The following is a 7,891-nucleotide window of genomic DNA, read 5'->3' as shown; positions in this document are numbered from 1 at the left end:
TCAGTGCCCCCCCTCAGTGCCTCCTTTCCCCCTGTGCTCTGTCAGTGCCCCCTCCCCAGTGCCTCTGTCAGTGCCTCCTCCTCCTGTGCCTCCTTTCCCCTTGTGCTCTGTCATTGCCCCCCCCCCCCCCCGTGCCTCCTCTCCCCCTGTGCTCTGTCAGTAACTCCCTCCAGTGCCTCTGTCACCGCCTCCTCTCCCTGTGCCTCCTTTCCCCCTGTGCCTCTGTCAGTGCCTCCGTAAGTCCCTCCTCCTGTGTGCCTCTGTCAGTGCTTCCCCTCCCCCTGTGCCTCTGTGAGTGCCTCCTCCCCTGTGCCTCTGTCAGTGCCTCCTCTCACTGTGCCTCTGTCAGTGCCTCCTCTCCCCCTGTACCTCTGTCAATGCCTCCTCTCCCCTGTGCAACTGTCAGTGCCTCACCTCTTCTCCTGTGCCTCTGTCAGTGCCCCCCCCCCACTGTGCCTCTGTCAGTGCCTCCTCTCCCCCTATGCCTCTGTCAGTGCCTCCTTTCCCCCGTGCCTCTGTCAGTGCCTCACCTCTCCCCCTGTGCCTCTGTCAGTGCCTCCTCTCCCCCTGTCAGTGCCTCCTCTCCCCGTCAGTGCCTCCTCTCCTCCTGTGCCTCTGTCAGTGCCTGCTCTCCCCCTGTACCGCTTCCGCCTGTGCAGGTGCCTATCCCCCTGTGCCGCCTATTCCCCTGTGCCTCCTCTCCCTCCGTGCAGTGAGCTCCCCCCTCCCCCCGTAGAGTCCGGTCCCCGCAGCAGCGCTCAGGCAGCCGCCTCCATCCGTCCCTCTGTCTGTCCGGCTCCGCTGTCACTGGAGGCTGATGTAGAGAGACAGGAGGGGGAGGGGAGAGGAGGGGAGAGACAGACAGAGAGGAGGAGGAGGAGGGAGGATGAGACAGCCTGAGACCGCCTGTCTGCTGCTGCTGCTGTGCTGAGCGATTACATGGAGGCCTGACCCCCAGCACAGGTGACCCGGACCCCCCTGACATCACTCACACCCCGGGGGGGACTCTACAGGCGCTGCTGCTGCTGCTGGTACCCTGAGAGAGGAGAGGCAGCATCACCCCTGCACAGAGAGAGACAGCATCACCTGCATCCATAGAGACATCCTCAGCATCACCTGCATCCATAGAGACATCCTCAGCATCCTCCAACAGGGAGACACCGGAGCATCCACACCCAGATCAGGTGCCTATATATCAATGTACATCCTCCTCTCTGTATACATTCTATATACTGTGTATCTGTTATCCTGTATATACACACTGTGTAGTTACACACCCAGAGCAGGTGCCAATATCAGCATACACCCTCCTCTCTGTATACATTGTATATACTATATATCTGTTATCCTCTATATACACACACTATGTATGTATATCATACATCCTCCTCTCTGTATACATTGTATACACTATGTATCTGTTATCCTGTATATACACACTGTGTATGTTACACACCCAGTGCAGGTGCCTATATATCAACGTACATCCTTCTCTCTGTATACATTGTATATACTATGTATCTGTTATCCTGTATATACACACACTGTGTATGTCACACACCGAGAGCAGGTGACAATATCAATATACATCACTTCCTCCTCTTTATATACCAATATTTGTGTTTTGGTGTATACAGCATAGATTTCCTTCTCTGCATACTATACTATCTCTCTATAGCCTTGTACATAGTCACACTGTATACATTACATGCCCAGAACACCCACTGCATACACACCCACTATACATACTATCCTGTGTACACCCAATGTACAATGCATACACATTGTATACATTACACACCCAGTGCAAGTGCATGTATGTATGTACTATACTGCATATACCCACTATATATACACGCACTCCTTAATGTATATGTAACTACATGTTCTATACTGTGTTCACCCATACATATTGTATACATTACACACCCAGTGCAAGTGTATGTATATACTATCCGTGTACACTCACTATATACACGTTCTATACATCACTGGTACTCACCCAGGGCATGTATATGTATATAATATTCTGTGTACACCCACTATATATACATATTGTATACATTACACACCCAGTGCATGTGTATGTATATACTATCCTCAGTACACCCACTATATATACATATTGTATACATTACACACCTAGTGCATGAGTATGTATATACTATACTGTGTACACACACACACACACACACACACACACTTTAAACATTACACACCCAGCACAGTGACTGTATTGCTATACTGGCCCTATGCGTACACACTGTATACAGTGCACATATTTAGAGCAGTGACTGTATGTACTAAACTGCGTACAATCCCTATGGGCACACAAGTTATACCTTACTAGCCGACCCGCGTCGTAGCATACGCCGCATCTTCTATCTATCTAATAGAGTACGTGCCTCAACCTTGAAGCAAGAAAAATAAAGGTGGGTACACACATCAGATAAAAGTCTTTGGAAAATCAAAGATCACAGACCAATCTTACCACCCTTCATGTAGTATGAGAGCCATACTCTACACAGTCTATTCTATTGAGCTGAACTCCCCATCAGACAGAAATCTTTGCAAGATGCTGCACACACAGATGCTGTACACATGCAACAGATCAGTATCTGCAAAAGATCTGTTCCTGCAAAAGATCAGTACCTACAAAATACATTCATAGTCTATATCTGCAGATCTCATACACACCTTGTTTAACGGACAATCATCTGCAGATCAGATCAACCAGGATGGATCTTTGGATCTGCAGATGATTGTCTGATCTGCAGATGAATGTCGGTCAAACAAGGTGTGTATTATGCTGGGCATACATGGTACATTTTCTACCGTGTAATCGAGCACTTTCTTATTTTCCACTCGTTTCTTCTTTTGTCCTGCCCGCCGGTATCGAGCGCAGAATCGATCCGGCGGGGCATCGGACACGTCGGAAATTATCAATCGAGCCATCAGCGGCTCGATTACATGGTAGAAAACATACCGTGTATGCCCAGCATGAGATCTGCAGATATCATAGACTATGAATGCATTTTGCAGAAACTGATTTTTTGCAGGAACAGATCTTTTGCAGATACTGATCTGTTGCATGTGTACAGCATCTTTGTGTGCAGCATCTTGCAAAAAAATTTATCTGATGGGGAGTTCAGCTCAATAGAATAGACTGTGTAGGTATGGCTCTCATACTACATGGAAGGGGGTAACATTGGTCTGTGATCTTTCATTTTCCAAAGACTTTTATCTGATGTGTGTACCCACCTTTAGGCTTTCCATTAGAAAATGTATGCGTGCTCAAACACCAAGTTAAACCCTAGCAAGTCTGGCTTTCCAAATCTGGCCTAATTGGCTATTAATGAGGCAATGCTCATGCAAATATGCATTTGCTTTCGCATGCCAAACTATGCAGGGTCAAAAAACCAATACTGCAAAGCGGTCGCCCTGCGGGAATAAGTTCATGCTACATTAGCACTATCCAGGAGCACCACGGGGAGGATTCCCAATGCCCCCCTTTTTATACAACCGGGGGGACCGCAGGGTCCCAGGCTCTCTCACTGCCTGGGAACCACAGTGGCACCCCGGAGGCTGGGTGGTGCAGCCGCCCCCCCCAAGTGTGGCCAGGGAGAGCCGTCCGCACCCACCTCCCAATATTAAAAACAGGCACTTACCTTAACGTCCATTGCGTTCTGCTACATGCGCATTAATTTTCTCATGGAAAGCATTTTTTGCAGTTTGTATCCTTTGGAGGCAGGTGGTGGATGGCTTGCTCTGGTGGTGTGAGCCTGGAGTGAGTAGTCTGCGCCTCTCCTCCCCCCCCTCTGGAGTGTTGTATGTGAGCCAGCCCTGAGCTCTAAAGCTTGGGGTGACCCATGCTTCACTCCTTTCTCATGTGGTGCCCCCAAGTTAATGCGCATATATGGACGTTAAGGTAAGTGCCTGTTTCTAATATTGGGAGGTGGGTGCAGACGGCTCTCCCGGCACTGGCCACGCTTGGGGGGGGTCGCCTGCACCACCTAGCCTCCCCCTCCGGGATGCCGCTGTGGTTCCCAGGCAGTGAGAGAGCCTGGGACCCGCGGTCCCCCGGTTGTATAAAAAGGGGGCATTGGGAATCCTCCCTATGGCGCTCCTGGATAGTGCTAATGTAGCATGTAGCAGTTTCGCATAGAAAATCCCGTTTTCGTTTTTGGCGAATTTTCTCGAAAATCTTCAGAAATATTTGCGTTTTCGATCAGCATCGAAAATTCATTGTATGCGGATGTTTATGCCCTTATGCGGAAAGATGTCCACAATAATCCGCATGGAAATTCAGTCTATGCGGAAGTTTATACGGAAAAATGTCCGCAATGATGCGCAAGAAACTTTTCTGAATGCGGACGCTAATGCCCTGATGCGGAAAATGTCAGCAATAATACGCAAGTAACGCGAAAATGACTGGCATTAGGCGAAAATTAACGCGAAAAAATTAGATGGAAAATTTGCTTGTCAAAACGAAATTAGGCGAAAATTCGGTAAAAATTTGTCGAAACAAATTTTTGCATTTTCGCTCATCACTGGCATGTAGCAGGGCGACCGCTTGGCGGTATTGGTTTTTTGACCCTGCATAGTTTGGCATGCAAAAGCAAATTTGCATTAGCATTGCCTCATGAATAGCCAATTAGGCCAGATTTGCAAAGCCAGACTTGCTAGGGTAGGCCTCTTTACCACGGACAGTTGATAGGCAGTAAAATGCCTCTCAAACTCTTACAACTGCTCACTACTGCCCGGTAACAGCTTGCTGCTGCCTGTTAACAGCTTGCTGCTGCCTGGTAACTGCTTGCTGCTGCCTGGTAACTGCTTGCTGCTGCCTGGTAACTGCTTACTGCTGCCTGGTAACTGCTTACTGCTGCCTGGTAACTGCTTGCTGCTGCCTGGTAACTGCTTGCTGCTGCCTGGTAACTGCTCGCTGCTGCCTGGTAACTGCTCACTGCTGCCTGGTAACTGCTCGCTGCTGCCTGATAACTGCTCGCTGCTGCCTGGTAACTGCTCGCTGCTGCCTGGTAACTGCTCGCTGCTGCCTGGTAACTGCTTGCTGCTGCCTGATAACTGCTTGCTGCTGCCTGATAACTGCTTGCTGCTGCCTGATAACTGCTTGCTGCTGCCTGATAACTGCTTGCTGCTGCCTGATAACTGCTTGCTGCTGCCTGGTAACAGCTTGCTGCTGCCTGGTAACTGCTCGCTGCTGCCTGGTAACTGCTTGCTGCTGCCTGGTAACTGCTTGCTGCTGCCTGGTAACTGCTTGCTGCTGCCTGGTAACTGCTTGCTGCTGCCTGGTAACTGCTTGCTGCTGCCTGGTAACTGCTCACTGTTGCCTGGTAACTGCTTACTGAGCAAACAGCTCAACAGTCCGTGGAAAAGAGGCCTTAAACTTGGTAATTGAGCACGCATACATTTTCTCATGCAAAGTACTTCTTCTTCTTGCTCCAAGGTTGAGGCACTTAAGGTGCGTACACACATGCGACTATAGTCGTTTGTAACGATCGTTCCCCGATCTTTACCAACGACGATCGTTACAAAAAACGAACCAACGACTATTAAGGCAAACGACGAACGAGGCAAATCGCTACAAAACAAAGTTCTGTCTTGGCGGATTTTTACCACCGACGATCGTTAGCAAAAGTGGTACATCGTTGGAAACGATCGTTCGTACCAGGCTGGACATGCGCATTTCTCTTTTTCTCCAAGGAACTTTACAATTTTATGCGCAGGCGCATTAAGTGCTTTTACGTGGTGTAACGTTCGTTCTAACGATGTGATCGTTACACACTTTTTACAACTAACTTTACTTCGGTCGTTCTTTCGTCAATTAAAAGATCGTTCGTCGTTGACAACGAACGATCGTTGTCGCATGTGTGTACGTAGCATAAGTCTATTATATATATAGATACAGCCGTGACTGTGTACAATCTACAAAATCCAGCCATTCTTTGTATTTCGTGCTTTGCCTAGATGTTCTATAGAATGCCTTACAGGGAACGTGAGATGGGGGGATTATAAAGATAATGTATATACCTGGGGCTTCCTCCAGCCCCCTCCGGCCTAATCACTCCCACGCCGTCCTTTTCTGCGTCTCTGTTCGCCCGCAATTGGCCACGGAATGTCCAACTGTGCATGCGCGGCCCGCAGGTGCAAAAAAACGCTCTCGGCGACCGGAGCGATGCGGGGGAGCACACCTGGCTGGACTGCGCATGCGCCCACTGGCCCTGACTGGAGGATTTTGCAGGGCCAGCTGCGGGCGAAGGAGAAGGCGACTGACGGCCCTTTCACACAGGTGCGATGCGGTGGGTCATTTTACAGCACTCCACCGCTATGCTAATGAAAGCCTTTGGGTGCTCTGATACAGCATGCGGTGTGCCGGAAGTCGCCAATCTACCGTGCGGACAAACCGACATTACTGCGCAACCTCTGAGACGACCTGCAGCTATGTGCGGTGGGCCATAAGTCACATAAGTCTATGATGGTGCAGGGATTCTAAAAAGGATGGCGGAGGTATGGCGCGCACTTCCTTATTTCCCAAACAGAAAGTGGCCGCAACCGAGCGTCACTTCCTGTTTGGATTGGAGCCAGTCCCGGAATTGCCGCGTACTAACGCGGTAATCCCGAAACCTTGTTTTTGGCGGGATGGCCCAGCGGCCGCACCACTGGTGCCAATATACATTCTGAAGCGGCCTCAGGACGACAAGGGAGCGATCAGGCTGGAGGGGGCTGGAGGAAGCCCCAGGTATGTCTACATTTTTAAAGGGGCCTCTTCTTAGGTACACATTAAGGTGAACCGGGCAATTTTTATGGTAGTTTCATTGTAATGGAGAGAGACAGAATTTCATCCAAAAATCCAGAAAAAAAAGATAACATAAAAGTTATAAATTGATTTATATGTCACAGAGTGAAATAAGTATTTGATCCTCAAGCAAAACATAACTTAACTACTTTTACCTCCTGGATGTAGAAGCTACGTCCAAGAGGCCATGTGCGCTCCCGCGGCCGATTGCGCATGCACGCGCGCTCCCGGCCGCGGATCGTTAGCCCAGAAATCAATCAATCGGGCCATGGTGCCCGATCACTGATTCCTCTGCCCCGCAGAAAAAGCGACGGCCAAAAACTGAGAAATAATAATTTTTTTACGTCTTTTTCTTATGCTTACTGTTAAAATGGTAGGTAGCTCTTAGCAAAATGTACCACCCAAAGAAAGCCTAATTGGTGGTGGAAAAAAACAAGATATAGATCAGTTAATTGTGATAAGTAGTGATAAAGTTATAGGCTAATGAATGGGAGGTGAACATTACTCGGATGCATAAAGTGAAAACGACTGAGGGCTGAAGTAGTTAAAGAGGAACTCCAGCCTAAACAAACATACTGTCATTAAGTTACATTAGTTATGTTAATTAAAATAGATAGGTAATATCATCTCTTACCCACACTGTTTTAAAAGAACAGGCAAATGTGTGATTTCATGATGGCAGCCATCTTTTTGGTTGAAAGGAGGTGACAGGGAGCATTAGACACAGTTCCAACTGTCCTGTGTGCTGAGCACCTCTCCCAGTTGCTAGGCAACGTGAATAACAACATCTGAAATCCCATCATGCTTTGCACAGCATCAGGGGAAAAAAGCCCGGGCAGTTTTCTTTGATGGGTGGAGCTTATCTAAAAATGCAGCTAAAAATTATGCTTTGGTAAGAAAAACAAAGTTCTGATGCTGTGAAACTGTTAAAGAAACACCAAGCCTTTTCAGTGCTGCTGAGTAGATTTTTAGTCCGGAGGTTCACTTTAAAGAGGGACTGTAGGACAATAATGTAATAAATATAATTGCTTATTTTTTTTTATTTTAGTCATTTATATATCATTTAGTCAGTGATCT

The 7,891-nt window shown here is 48.1% G+C and overlaps 1 protein-coding gene across 2 annotated transcripts in view; it reads left to right on the top strand.

The window, feature by feature from the left end:
- Positions 1–864: 864 nt before the first annotated feature.
- The window catches only part of GABBR1 (gamma-aminobutyric acid type B receptor subunit 1), a 353,506-nt gene continuing 346,479 nt past the window's right edge, over positions 865–7,891 (top strand). For both annotated transcript variants that reach the window (XM_068250152.1, XM_068250151.1), the window contains exon 1: positions 865–1,184. The gene's annotated coding sequence lies outside the window, so the exon portion shown is untranslated. The remainder of the gene's footprint in view (positions 1,185–7,891) is intronic.

Source organism: Hyperolius riggenbachi, chromosome 8 (genome assembly GCF_040937935.1).
Source record: "Hyperolius riggenbachi isolate aHypRig1 chromosome 8, aHypRig1.pri, whole genome shotgun sequence".
Lineage (NCBI taxonomy): Eukaryota > Metazoa > Chordata > Amphibia > Anura > Hyperoliidae > Hyperolius > Hyperolius riggenbachi.
Note: the sequence above shows the minus strand (reverse complement) of the source record. Positions and strands in the feature narration are given on the sequence as shown.